Genomic DNA, 15,326 nt, shown 5'->3' on the forward strand with positions numbered 1-15,326 from the left:
CTAACATCTGCTCTGTTTTTTGTACACTTGATGGGCGGACTTTCAGATCCGTTTTTTAAATAAATACAAGTCTGGTATAGTCTCAACATTCCCTTTATATACCTGTCTTAACCTCCTATCTTTGTTTCTTACTCCTTTCCACATACACACACACAGCCCTTTACCTTTACAAAGCGTAATAAAGATTGTCATGAAATTAGGAACTCTTCCTCCTCTCACATATTCTATCATTTGCTGCTACAATGAAATGTTTGACTATCAATGCCTATTAGTTCTAATACATGGAGAAAATTGAATAGCGGCCATACTGTAGACAGGAAATAGAATTCAACTGTGGAATTTCTACACCTCTCTGATAGACAGCTTGCTAATTAAATTGCTATAATTAGTTTATTGTTTGACTTGATTAGACCTTAGAAAACAACTAACAGGTTTTTTGCATGATGAGAGAATTGTGTGTAACCAGTGATATGATGATAGTTCCTGAATGTACAGACAGAAGTAATCCTGAATACTTTTTAATTTAAAAACTTTAAATAGTCCCTGCTTTAGGGGAATATGATAATGTATACTATGACAAATGTGCTTTATTCTTCTAACACAGTAAGATCTGGATTTTTTTCCTGAAATGAAGTGCAGTTCCTGTGTTAGTTAAGTGATAGTTTCATTTCTAGTCAATTATTTGTATCTTAATTTTTTGTCAATACCAAAAGAATTCATTATATGAACAGACTTTTAAAATTTCTGTATATTGTATATATGAAATGGCTTTTATTGAACAGCTTATCTTCCACTTGCAAGTTTATGAGAATACCAATATGTCAAAATAAATAAAAAGTGGGAGAATTCTTTGCTGTTAGAAGAATGTGCTTTTTATTTTGAATGACTTTTTTTTAATGGGATCCAGTCAGAGTACTTCTAAACTATATAGTATTCTGACTGAAACTTATTAGCTCATTATACCTCTGATTTATAAACAAAATAGTGCTTATGTCTGCTTTCTGCTTTCTGAATTTAGAATGTCAAAGTAGTCTTACTGGTTTAAATCCACTTTGGGGAATTTAGCTGATACATATGTGTATACATATGTTTATGCACATAGACTTCTGTTCTTGGTGTTCTCATTTTGAGTTCTGAGAAAGTATGCACATACTCTTATATTTGTAGAAATGGCTGCTATATAGTGCGGAAAAGGTAAGACCTTTAACAACTGATGTGCTTTGCTGTTTTCTACAAACTTTTCTGAAACTTAAATCACAGGCAAACTCTCATTTCCGGTTTCAGGAAGTACATAATTATTTCAGAGGAGTAAGACCTGAAAAATGACAATGCACAGTAGAATTTTAGGTAGTCAGATAAAACGGCTTTTGTGTCTTGAGTTCCTCATTGACAGGCTATTGAACTGTATAAAAAAATGAATCTTGTATAATTCAAGTTAGATTTTCCTTTGGAGAAAGTTACCTGTCAGTGTTCAGTTCTAGCCAGGGTAGATTTTATTTTCAACTCTTTAGTCAGTATCACTTCTGCTTAATTCTTTTGGTATCTTTTTTGTGTATTCATTTTTCAGTCTGAAATCGAGCAATGATCTTTAAAATCTGAGACGTATAATGGTATGAAAGATGGTTAAATATGAATAACTTTAAATTTTTTTTAAAGATTTTATTTATTTGAGAGAGAGAGAATGAGAGATAGCACGAGAGGGAAGAGGGTCAGAGGGAGAAGCAGACTCCCTGCTGAGCAGGGAGCCCGATGCGGGACTCGATCCCGGGACTCCAGGATCATGACCTGAGCCGAAGGCAGTCGCTTAACCAATTGAGCCACCCAGGCGCCCATGAATAACTTTAAATTGAATATTGAAGGAAAGTGCCATTTTCCCCTAGGCATTCATAATATTTTCCCTTTTAAGTTCCGTAAACACATTATAAGAAACTATAGTAGTATGACAATTTTCTACCTGTGGATTTTATTTTCTTGCTACCCAGCTGTCTTAGCACCATGTTCTATTCGCCAAGTGTTCTAGATACCATGAGAGGTTCTTGGACTATATTGTGGCAAACTAGTTGTTTTAGGATGGAAATGATAACAAGAACTACCATTTCTTGAAAACCTATTATTTGTTCTTGCCCGTCATTGTGCTCGGTCTTTAATCTAATCCTCAAAACAACCACACAAAGCAAATACTAATACTTTGTAGGGAGGAAAAAGCTCTTGGCCAGGTTATTCAGTCTCAGTCTCTCATAAATGCTAAATGACAGGATTCAAATCCAGACCAACTAAATATTATGCTTTTTATCCATGCTTTTTTAGATATAGAAAATTCTCTCATTTTGGAAGTTGCACCTTACAAATAAACTTTATTTGGATTATTGATAAACGTTATGTGCTTGTAGCAATACTGTTTTTCAGGTGTTTAGTTTGCATTTTTATTTCTTGTTTTAAACTGAAAACTTGGGAATAATTTTATTTTGTTTGAGGTTAACATGCCATTTAGGGAAAATCTCAAAAGCACAGTAACCAGTGGCTATAGAAATCTAAATACATGTGATTTGGTTGCATTCGGCAAGTTTTTTTCTAAGCGTGTTGTTTCAAACTCGGGACATAATTTTTTCATAGAACTAATACTATGAATTAAGAACTAAGCTAGTCTATAAAAATGTAACATGTACCTAAACCAGTGTTTTTCCAGTGTGTGCCATGAAACCCTCATCTCACAGTATGTTCCATGGAAAGGTATCCAGGAGCAAATAAGCTCTGCACATAGTACATACTTTGTTCCCCTACTTTCTTGGAGATTTAAAATAATGTTGATTATCATATTAAAGAGTCTGAGATATCCTGCATAAACAACCTGTTTTTAAACTACCATTTTCAAATATATTTCACTATAACTTCCTTTCAAGTAACGTAGCAAATAGTAGGGAGCATGATAGTTGGAACTTCCTCCTAAAAGAGAAAGAGAATAATTTACCATTGAAAGAAGGAAGGCTTGGTAGCAATAAGTGCACAGTATCTATCGGTCGTATATAATTTGTTAAACATAAGACTTTAATTTTTGCTAACTTGTGGGATGCCTGGGTGGCTTAGTCGTTAAGCATCCGCCTTTGGCTCAGGTCACGATCCCAGAGTCCTGGGATTGAGCCCCACATCGGGCTCCCTGTTCAGCAGGGAGCCTGCTTCTCCCTCTGCCTGCCACTCCCCCTGCTTGTGTGCTCCCCCCCACCCCCGACAAATTAATTAATTAATTTTTGCTGACTTATGCAAGAAACAGTAAAATACATATCCAGGACAGACAAAGATGTGGTTGATGTGGTTGGTTATAAGCTGCTATACTTTAGTAATTTTTTTTAATTGAAATATAGTTGACATACGCTATTCTGTTAGTTTTAGCTGTACAACGTAGTGATTTGTCATTTATATACATTACAAAGTGATCACCACCATAAGTCTGTCACCATACATTGTTATTACAATATTATTGACTGTATTCCCTATGCTGTATTTTATATCCCTGTGACTTGTTTATTTTTTAACTGGAAGTTTGTACCTCTTAATCCACTTCATCTGTTTCACCCATCCCCCTGTTCTCCCTGCTGGCAACCACTAGCTCTCCGTATTTATGAGTCTGTTTCTATTTTGTTTGTTCATTTGTTTTGTTTTTTAGATTCCCCATGTGAAATCATATGGTACTTGTCTTTGTCTGACTTCCCTTAGCATAATACCCTCTAGGTCCATTCGTGTTGTCACAGATGGCAAGATTTCTTTATTTTTTATGGCTGAGTAATACTCCATTGCATATATATACTGCATCTTTATCGATTCATCTGTTAGTGGACACAAAGGTTGCTTCCATATGTTGGCTATTGTAAGTAATGCTGAAGTAAACATAAGAATACATACATATTTTTGAATTCATGTTTTCATTTTCTTCAGGTAAGTACCCAGAAGTGAAACTTCTGGTATTAACATTTTTCATTTTTTGAGGAACCTCCATACTATCCATAGTTATTCATAATGGCAGTACCAATTTACATTCCCACCAGCAGTGCATCAGGGTTCCATTTGTCCACGTCCTCACCAACACTTGTAGTTCTCTTTTTTTTTCATTTTTTTTAAGTCTTTATTTTAATTCCCATTAGTTATCATACAGTGTTATATTAGTTTCAGGTGTACATACAGTAATTCAGTAGTTCCATCTATCAGCCTGTGCTCCACACAACAGGTTCTTCTTGTCTTTTTGATATTAGCCATTCTGACTTGTGTGAGGTGATTTCTCGTGGTTTTGATTTGTATTTTCCTGATGATTAGTGATACTGAGGATCTCTTCTTGTGACTGTTGGCCATATGTATGTCTTCTTTGGATAAATGCTTATTTAGGTTCTCTGCTTATTTTTTCATTGGGTTGATTGTTTTTTTTTGGTGTTGACTTGTATGAGTTCTTTATATATTTTGGATATTAAACCCTTATCAGATAGTATGATTTGTAAATATCTTCTTTTATTCCATAGGTTACCGTTACATTTTGGTGATGGTTTCTTTCACTGTATAAAAAGCCTTTTAGTTTGATGCAGTCCCAGTTGTTTCTTTTTGCTTTTGTTGCCCTTGCCTGAGGAGACAAATCAGGGGGGAAAAAAATATATATATATACATATATATATATATATATATATATATATATATATATATATATATATATATATATTGCTAAGACCAAGGTCCAAGAGTTTACTGCCTGTGTTTTCTTTCAGGAGGTTTATAGTTTCAAGTCTTACATTTAGTTTTCTAGTCCATTTTGAGTTTGTTCATTTATTTTGATATTTTTGTTGTGTGGAGTCTTACAGGGTTTTCCACATATAGTATCATGTCATCTACAAATTGCGGCAGTTTTACTTCTTCCTTACCAATTTGGATGCTTTTATATCTTTTTTTGTCTCATTGCTGTGGCTGGGACTGCTAGTACTGTGTTGAATAAAAGTGGTTAGAGTGGACATTCTTGTCTTGTTCTTGATTTTAGAGGAAAAGCTTTCAGCTTTTTACTGTTGAATGTGATGTTAACATTGGGTTTGTTATAAATGACCTTTATTATGTTGAGGTATGTTTCCTCTATACCTACTTTTTTGAGAGTTTTTATCATAAATGGATGTTGAATTTTGTCTAATGCTTTTTCTGCATCTATTGAGATGATCATGATATTCATCCTTCATTTTGTTAATATGTTGTATCACATTGATTTGCAGATAATAAACCATCCTTGCATCCCTCAAATAAATTGATCATGCTGTATGAACCTTTGAATGTATTGTTGAATTTCCTTTGCTAATATTTTGTTGAAGATTTTTGCATCAGTATTCATCAGGGACATTGATTTGCCGTTTTCGCTTTTATAGTATCTTTCTAGTTTTGGTATTAGGGTAATGTGAGCCTCATAGAACAAATTTGAAAGCATTCCTTCCTCTTCAGTTTTTTTAAATAGTTTGAGTAGGACAGGTATTACTAATTCTTTTTGAAACATTTGGTAGAATTCACCTGTGAAGCCATCTGATCCTGGACTTTTGTTTGTTGGGAGGTTTTTTGGGTTTTTTTTTGGTTACTGACTCAATTTCATGGCTAGTAGTGAGTCAGTCAGTTATCATTTCTTCCTGATTCATTCTTGGGAGATTGTATGTTTCTAGGAATTTATCCATTTCTTCTAAGTTCAATTTGTTGACATGTAATTGTAGTAGTCTCTTATAATCTTTTGTATTTCTATGGTGTTGGTTGTAGCTTCTTCATTTTTGACTTTGAGCCCCCTTTTTTTTTTCTTGATGAGTCTGGCTAAAGGTTTATCAGTTTTGTTCTTTCAAAGAAATGGCTCTTCTTTTCACTGATCTTTTCTATTGCTTTTTCAGTTTTTCTTTCATTTCCTTCCACGCTGATCTTTATTTCCTTCCTTCTATTAACTTTGGGCTTTGTTCTTTTTCTAGTTCCTTTAGGTGTTAGCTTAGATTGTTTATTTTTCTTGTTTCTTGAGGTAGATCTGTAACCTATGAACTTCCCTCATAGAACTGCTTTTGCTACATCACACAGATTTTGGAATACTGTGTTTCTATTTTTACTTGTCTCAGTATTTTTTTATTTCCTCATTGATTTCTTCTTGACCCGTTGGTTGTTTAATAGCATGTAGTTTAGCCTCCATGTGTTTTGTTTTTTCCACTTTTTGTTCTTGCAGTTGATTTCTGGTTTGATACTGTTGTGGTCAGAAAAGATGCTTGATATGATTTAGATCTTCTTAAATTTATTGAGATTTATTTTGTGGTGGCCTAGTATGATCTATCATGGAGAATGTTCCAGATGCACTTGAATGTGTATTCTGCTGTTTTGGAATGGAACATTCTATATATTATCTCTTAAGTCCATCTAGTCTAATGTGTCATTCAAGACCACTATTTCCTTATTGATTTTTTTCTTTTTTAAGATTTTTATTTATTTATTAGCAAACACGAGCAGGAGGAGGGGTAGAGGGAGAAGCAAACTGCCCAATTAGTGGGGAGCCCAACACGGGACTCAATCCCAGGAACCTGAGATCATGACCTGAGCCGAAGGCAGATGCATAACTGACTGAGCTACCCAGGTGCCCCTTCTTACTGATTTTCTGTCTGCATGATCTAACCACTGATGTAAGTGGGGTGTTAAAGTCCCCTGCTATTACACTTTCCCCTGTATGTTTGTTAATATTTGCTTTATACACTTAGGTGCTCCTGTGATGGGTGCATAGATACTTACTAACTGTTCTATCCTCCTTTTAGATCGATACCTTTATCATCATGTGATGCCCTTCTTTGTCTCTTGTTACAGTCTTTGTTTTAAAATCTGTTTTGTCTGATAAAAGTATTGCTATCCAAGCTTTATTTTTATTTCCATTTGTATGTAATATACATCTTTTTCTATACCTTCACATTCAGTTTGTATGTGTCCCTAGGTCCGAAGTGAGTCTCTTAGAGGCAACATATAGATAGGTCTTGTTTTTTTATTCAGTCAGTCATCCTAGGTTTGGGTTTTTTTTTTTTTAATTGATTTTATAGCCAGCATTTTAATGAGCTGGCTGGGATTGGGTTCTCAAACTTTCTACCAAGAATGCTAACAACTCTGAGTGTTGGGAAATGGGCCAATGAGTAGAGAGGCCATTTTCTAGGCATAGCACACCATACCACTGACAAAATCACTTGTTGATTTTTGTAGTTCTTTCTTTATTCTTTTCTTGCTTCTTCCCTTATGACTTGATGACTTTCTTTCAGTGTTATATTTGGATTCCTTTTTATTTTGGGGGGTATATATTACAGGTTTTTGTTTTGTAGTTACTGTGAAGTTCATATATAACACCCTGTGTATATAGCAGTCTATTTAAAGTTGGTGGTCACTCAAGTTTGAACACATTCTAAAAGCAGTACATTTTTACTCTTCCCTAGTCAGGTCTTATGTAATTGATGTCAAATTTTACATATTCTGTCTTATGTATCCCTTAACTGATTATTGTATATATAGTTGGTCTTACCATTTTTGTCTTTTAATCTTTATACCAACTTTATAAGTGGTTGATCCACTACCTTTACCATATGTTTGCTTTAACCACCAGTGAGATTCTTTTCTTTCATCATTTTCTTCTAGCTTTGACCTTTTCTTTTCCGCTTAAACAGGTCCCTTCAACATTTCTTGTGAGGGCAGTTTAGGGGTGATGAACTCCTTTAACTTTTGTTTGTTGGGAAAACTATCTCTCCTTCAATTAATTGTTAATGATAACCTTGCCAGATGGAGTATTCTTGGTTGTAGAACATATTGTGCCACTCCCTACTGGCCTGCAAACTTCCTGAGGAAAGGTCAGCTGATAGTCTTTAGGTGTTCCCTTATACATAACTAGTTGCTTTTCTCTTGCTGTTTTTAAGATTCTCTATTTTTAGTTTTTGACATTGTCATTAGTATGGGTCTTTGTATGGACTCTTTGGGTTCATCTTGTTTGGGACTCTCTCTGCTTCCTGGACCTTGATGTCTATTTACCTCCCCAGGTTAGGGGAGCTTTCAGATACTATTTTTTTCAAATAAGTTTTCTGCTCCTTTCTCTCTCTTCTTCTGGGATTCCTATAATGGGAATGTTAGTATGATTGATGTTAGCCCAGAGGTCTATCCTCAGTTTTTTAAATTATTTTTTAGTCTTTATTGCTCCGCTTGGGTGATTTCCAGTACACTGTCTTCCAGATCACTGATCTGTTCTTCTGCAGCTTCTAAGCTGCTGTTGATTCCCTCTATTGTATTTTTCATTTTAGTTATTGTATTATTCAGCTCTGATTAGTTCTTTTTTATATTTTCTATCTCTTTTTTGAAGTTTTGTGTTCATGTGTATTCTCCTCAGTGCAGTATCATTATGACCTTTACTTTGAACTCTTTATCAGATCTCTTTATCTCCATTGTATTTAGTTCTTTTTCTGAGGTTTTGTCTTGTTCTTTTATTAGGAATTTATTCCTCTGTCTTCTCATTTTGCCCACCTCTGCATGTGTTTCTATGTATTAGGTAAATCAGCTATGTCTCCTCATTTTGAAGGAGTGGCCTTATGTACAACGAGTCCTGTGGGGCCCAGAAGCACAGTCACCCCTGCTGACTAGAATCAGGAGCTCCCAGGGTATTCCCTTTGTGGGCTGGCTCACTACTGCTGTGGGTGCACTGGTGGTCAGGGCTGGTCCCCCTGCTTCCTGGGCAGGAGCCATTTTAGATGAGCGCTCGTCCCAACTAAGACTGCCTAGCACATGTGATAGGGCAGGAGCTGTTTTGTGCTGTGGTTTACTATTGATACAACTATTGCTCAAAGACTTGCTGCTCTAAGCAATTTTCCAAAATGCCTTCTCTCCGTCAGCTCTTACATAACTGGTTGACAGGAGCACATCTGCTACACATTAGGAAAATAAAAGAGCATATAGCAAGTGTCTCTGGTCTGTGGCTTACACCCCCAAGCCTTGGTTAGCTGCCCCAGCAAAGTAAATTTGGGGGGTTCTGGTTGGGGCAAGGGGTTGACTCATCTAGTTTTTTATTTGAGGAATTATTTGGGGGAGGTAATGCTGAAAGTAGGTAAGTGAGGGTGGATTTGGCAAGTGTTTAGTCATGATTTTATCTTAACTGCCCAACCTGAAGGTTTTTTCAGTAAGTCTGCCAAGTGAGTGTTCAGCATTTCAGTTCTATTACCAATAGGATTATTGGAATGGAAGAGGACTTCTATAAATTTTTGTTCTCATCTGTTTAATTCTTTTTGAATCAATAACAGTGTTTGACTAGAAATAGAGGATTGTGCAGGTTGATCTTTTATCTTAATATCATTTGACCTCACTTTTTAAGCAAAAAGGGATTATAAGCAGTATGCTTTGCAGTATGAATTTGTTCTAAGAAAATGGTCCAACCTGAAAAAGTCTTACCAGTAACAGAACTAACAAAACATAGGAAGAAGAAAGTTTAGTTATACTCTTGTTTAGTTATACTTCCTGCCATCTGAAGTATCTCTTACATAAGCAATTACTTAAAAGAAAATATATAATTGACACTTGAAAATGCAATGTTTACGGGTGTCTACTCCCCGCACCGTTGAAAAGCCACGTATAACTTTTGACTCCCCCAAAACTTAACTACTAACGGTTTACTGTTGATCTGAAGCCTACCAGTAATATAAACAATTGATTAACATTTTATATGTTATATGCATAATATACTGTATTTTTACAATAAACTAAGCAGAGAAAAGCAAATATTGGGGCGCTTGGGTAGCTCAGTCATTAAGTGTCTGCCTTCAGCTCAGGTCATGATCCCAGGGCCCTGGGATCGAGCCCCACATCGGGCTCCCTGCTCAGCCGGAAGCCTGCTTTTTCCCTCTTCCACTCCCCCTGCTTGTGTTCCCTCTCTCACTGTCTCTCTCTCTCTCAAATAAATAAATAAAATCTTAAACTTTTTAAGAAAATCTTAAGAGAAAATATTTATAGTACTACAGTGGATCTATCAAAAAAAATTTGCATGTAAGTGGACCCATGCAGTTCAAACTGTTGTTAAAGGGTCAACTGTATTTTATCTCCCTATGTAAAAGAGATACCCAATTGAAAAATAAATAAGCACTTTATTGTAGGGCACCATGTCAAGCTAATTGGGAGCTATGGACATAAAAGAGTTTCCCTGCCTTTAAAGATTTTCAAATTTATGTGTGCAAATGGAGCAGAAACCACTGCTTTGGGGGCAAAAGAAAGAGAAAGCCGTGCACTTCCCCTCTCTAGCCATTCTGCGGAGGCCTTTCTGTAGGGAAGGATGGCCTAATTAGCAAGACTTTGCTATGTACCAGTTTTTATACAGTTTTCCTGAAAACCACAAAGTACAATCTCTTTAGTCATCTACTACAAAATTGTTATTAAGCAAGTTAGATTCCACAGATATCAGAAATGTCAAATGATTTTTTTTAAAGCATATTCCAGAATGTTGGATTTCAGAAGTTGAAGCAGATTATGGATTGTTGCCAATTAAGCCATTTTAGTAATCCCTAAGTCAGTTTGTGGGAGTAAGGGGGGATGGGGTAAGAAGGTCTGAGTCAAGACCACAGTTATGGAAGTCCCACTCTAACTTGAAACTATGAGGAAATGTGCCCTGATCCAGTGCTAACTTTGAGAAGCAAATTATTCTCCACTAACCTACTGAGAGCATCTTGAATTTTTCATGGTAAATCACAAAGTATAGAATCTAATCTAGGAGTCTTTAAAACAGCCCTAGTGGGAGAAAATTGACCACATTGCAAAGTGAATTGGACCCAGAATAGTATTCTGTTATTCGAAGCTTCAAGCATTGTTCTGTAGACCTAGGCTAGAGTTACCAAAATTTTATGGTTTAGATGAGAACACATTGATGAATATAAAGTTGAGTGAAGGGGAAAGATGTTTATTTTTGAGAACATTATTAAACATTTATTAAGCACGAACTATATGCCTAGGAATTTACTGAGCAGTGTACATAAAAAAGTAAATAAAAGATGGTTTTAGAAAAAAGATACGCAATTAATGTGACCAAAATCAAAACATAAGATATAGGGGCGCCTGGGTGGCTCAGTCGTTAAGCGTCTGCCTTCGGCTCAGGTCATGATCCCAGGGTCCTGGGATCGAGCCCCGCATCGGGCTCCCCGCTCTGCGGGAAGCCTGCCTCTCTCTCTCCCACTCCCCCTGCTTGTGTTCCCTCTCTCGCTGTGTCTCTTTCTGTCGAAAAAATAAATAAAATCTTTAAAAAAAAAAAAAAACATAAGATATAAGAAGTAGCTAGGGTTCAGAATGTCTGTTGCTTACATAAGATGGCTCCCACATCAAACAGCATGTCCAAAACTGAGCTCTTTGTCCTCCAAACTTTTTTTTTTAAGGATTTTATTTATTTTTCAACAGAGAGAGGGAACACAAGCAGGGGGAGTGGGAGAGGGAGAAGCAGGCTTCCCGCTGAGCGGGGAGCCCGATGCAGGGCTCGATCCCAGGACCCTGGGATCATGACCCCAGCCGAAGGCAGATGCTTAAAGACTGAGCCACCTAGGCGTCCTCCTCCAAACTATTCTTAATTGCACTATTCCCCACACTAAGCATTCTTCCACTGTGTCATTTCTCTGTGTTGATTTTGTTCATTCTCTCATATACATAAAACCAGTCCTTTTAGTAAATATTTTTGACTACTCCATAATGTATCTTATCTCTTGCCTTCTCCAAACCCTACTGCAGTATCCTAGTCAAGCTCCATCATAATCTGCCTATACTCCTGTCACAACTTCCTGATTTCCCCACTTTGATTCTGTCCCTTTCCCATCCATTTCCTTTAACAGCAAGCATTACTGCCATACTTGAAGCCCTTCAAGGATTTCTCTACCGCTTTCTTTGCATGTACTGGCCCCCACCTACCTCTTCAAATCTTGTGCCACTCTCTTGCACAATGTTCACGAACTAGTGACCCCAGACATAATCTTTACTTACTGACTCCAGTTTGTTTTATGAACATTTATCATTGTGTTGTCTGGAAGTCTTGCCCTCAAGGGCCAATTGAACGGATTTTTCCGAAGTCTAACAAGCTGGTCTTTTTTTTTTTTTAATGTATTTTTTAGATTTTCATTATTTAAAATAAACAAAAAGCCATCACATTTACACTCACTTGTATTTATAGAACTAAGCCAGAAAAATAAAAGAATACAGTAAAGTATGCTCTTCCACTTTAAGTCTTCAGAAGAATCTCATCAACATATAATTTTCCAGAATTTGGCAAAGGAGAAGGTTAAGTGCTCAAAGTATTCAAAATCTGGTTCTCAAAAATTCATAGAACTTTTTGGACTCATGTTCTAGTTGGACTACAGGACTCAGCAACTGGTATAAAAATACCAGTTTTTCAAAAGTGTTAAAGACCTTACTGAGACAGGTAGGGCTGGGCACAGTTCAAGGAGTATTACATTACAGTAATTCACCCTCGTGTGAAATCTTGGGAATTACAGCCAGAAACAAAGACAATAAGCCAGAAATGAAATGCCTCTTGGCACCAAGGAAAACAGTCACAAAGCCCACACCCAGAAGCTGGTAACTACCCTCACATATTTTACTTTTGAAAAAGACCAGCAAAAGGGTGCCTGGGTGGCTCGGTTGGTTGAGTGTCTGCTTTTGGCTCGGGTCATGATCCCAGGGTCCTGGGATAGAGCCCCGCATCGGGCTCCCTGCTCAGCAGGGAGCCTGCTTCTCCCTCTCCCACTCCCCCTGCTTGTGTTCCTGCTCTTGCTCTCTCTTTCTGTCAAATAAATAAAATCTTTTCAAAAATAAATAAGTAAAAAACTACATAAATAATGAAAAGAGCCACTTACTGGATTTACCTATAGAAGGTGTGGATAGACCAATGAAAGATACATTGGAACATATCTTAAACATTTCAGACACTCAGTACTAAGGTTAGAATAAACTTACTCAGTCCCCAAAGCAAGAGGGCTAACATGACAAAGTCTTCATTGGATTAAGCGTCACCTAGATCCTGGTGATCTTGGTGAGAACGGACTTCACTGGGCTTGTGAAGGTGGAAGGGGGCTGTTACAGGGAGCTGAGGAGTGAGTGGAAGGTGTGGACACAGAGACTGATGTGTGGGTAGCTTGTTCCAAGAATTTAGTTGTGAAAGGGAAGATGGAGATAGAACAGTAGACAAAGTAGAACAGAGATTTGTATGTTTATAATTCTATTTTACAAATTAATATAGACTTAGAAGATAGGACGAGAAGGATCACCTTTTGTAAATAGGTATGAATGTACACATTACTAAAGTTTAAAAATTAATCACCAGCAATAACAGTGTAAACAGACCTATGGAAATACCTAATTAGTTACTGTGACTTAGAGTTCTTTGAAGTAGCTATCTCCTTATCTGTGCATATTATAATGTACATATATTCTTTATTAAGCATCTCATTGTGGCATCTTCTCAGCCTGTTCTTTTAAAGCAATGCCTGAAGCACACCATTGTTTTCTGTAGTGCAGGTTTATGAAAGCTATATTAATATTTTCTATTATTGGGCGCCTGGATGGTTCAGTTGGTTAAACGACTGCCTTTGGCTCAGGTCATGATCCCGGAGTCCCGGGATCGAGTCCCGCATCGGGCTCCTTGCTTGGCAGGGAGTCTGCTTCTCCCTCTGACCCTCCCCCCTCTTGTGCTCTCTTTCTCTCTCTCTCTCTCAAATAAAAAAATATTTTAAATATATATTTTCTATTATTTTCATGTCATTTGCCTTCAAAAGATCATCTATTTTTAAACCATTAATTAGTTTCTAAACAGATGGCAAACAGCTAAAAAATATGTTTTAGAGTCAGAGGCTTTGGTATAAAGAACACCAAACTTTATGGTTCTTTGTTCACCCATCTTATTAAAAAACTTTATTGCATCCAAATTTTTGTTAAAATGAAAAAATATCTACTGATGGTAGGGAGGGGAAAGGCTATTGAGGAAAACATTTAAAATTACCACCTTTTTTTTTTAAATGAAATTTTGGACAGTGGAAGTGGCAGGTCTAAAGAAAGGGGATATTCTAACGCCCCAAAACAGAGCATTTGAGCACAGGGCTAGACAGCTCAGAGCTAATTTTGGAATTCAGCAGTCAAAGCAAAATTTTTCAAAAGGATATCTGGAAAGAAAAAAAAACAGTTTTAAGTTTGCATCCTTTTGTTTCAACTCAATGTGTACAAAACTAAACTAAAATTTCCCTACCAAACAATGCCGTAATTGTGGGGTAGTGTGTTCCTGTCACCCAAGCTATGTGGTCATCTGTGATGCCCTTCCTGTCCTCATTCTCACATCTTCTCAATTACTAAACCGTGAATATTACCTTCAAAGTATTGCTTTAATCTGTCCTTTTCTAGCTTCTCTGTAACTGTTGTCACTCTGATCCTTTATTACCCACCTTCCAGCTAGTCTCCTGCCTTCAGTACCTGTTCTGTCACTCTCGCTAATCTACATTCGATTCCTGGATGTCAATTTCCTTTTAAAACGGAAGTAATCATACATTAAAATATTCCCAGTTTGGAGACCCCGGGCTCCCTATGGCCCGCAGGATAAAATTGAAACTCAGTGTCCTCAGGTCCTTTATGCTCTGACCCTGGTCTACCTTCCCAGGCATAGTTCTCTCTACTCGTTGTATATCCCCTGGGTTTGGGTGATGCTGACAGCTCTTTTTTCTCTAACATAGCTTTTGCTTTCTTTTCTTCTTTTTCTTTTCTCTGTCAACCCTCTATCATTCTGATCATTTCTGTCTTTTAGGTTGTTTGACCTCTTTCATAAACCTTTTTTCCTTATGATTTTTTTCCTTTGAACCCCTATTACTTTATGCTTATTTTTCCCTAATCATGTTCTGTTCTGTGTTATAATTATTTGTGTACCTGTCTTCTCTTTTCTTGGACTAATCACATCTGGTATGTTCTAACACGTAGGAAAGTGCATGACAAATGTTTAATAATTCTTGAATCTTGAGGTATATTGACTAGTGAAGCATTAGTATGTGATTCCAATCTCTAATGATGGAGCCTGTGATATAATGATTTATAATAAATATATATGTGGTCATTCAGATGACCAAAATATATTTCTCAGACATACTTGGTCTCCATCCACTGTTCCTGAAAATGCTTCAGAGACAAAAAGGTGAAAGGGGGGGCGCCTGGGTGGCTCAGATGGTTAAGCGTCTGCCTTCGGCTCAGGTCATGATCCCAGGGTCCTGGGATCGAGTCCCGCATCGGGCTCCCTGCTCCTTGGGAGCCTGCTTCTCCCTCTGCCTCTCTCTCTCTCTCTCTCT

The sequence above is a fragment of the Eumetopias jubatus genome, unplaced genomic scaffold, assembly GCF_037043125.1.
Source record: "Eumetopias jubatus isolate StellerSeaLion01/CBP00866 unplaced genomic scaffold, mEumJub1_p1.0 scaffold_1, whole genome shotgun sequence".
Taxonomy (NCBI): domain Eukaryota; kingdom Metazoa; phylum Chordata; class Mammalia; order Carnivora; family Otariidae; genus Eumetopias; species Eumetopias jubatus.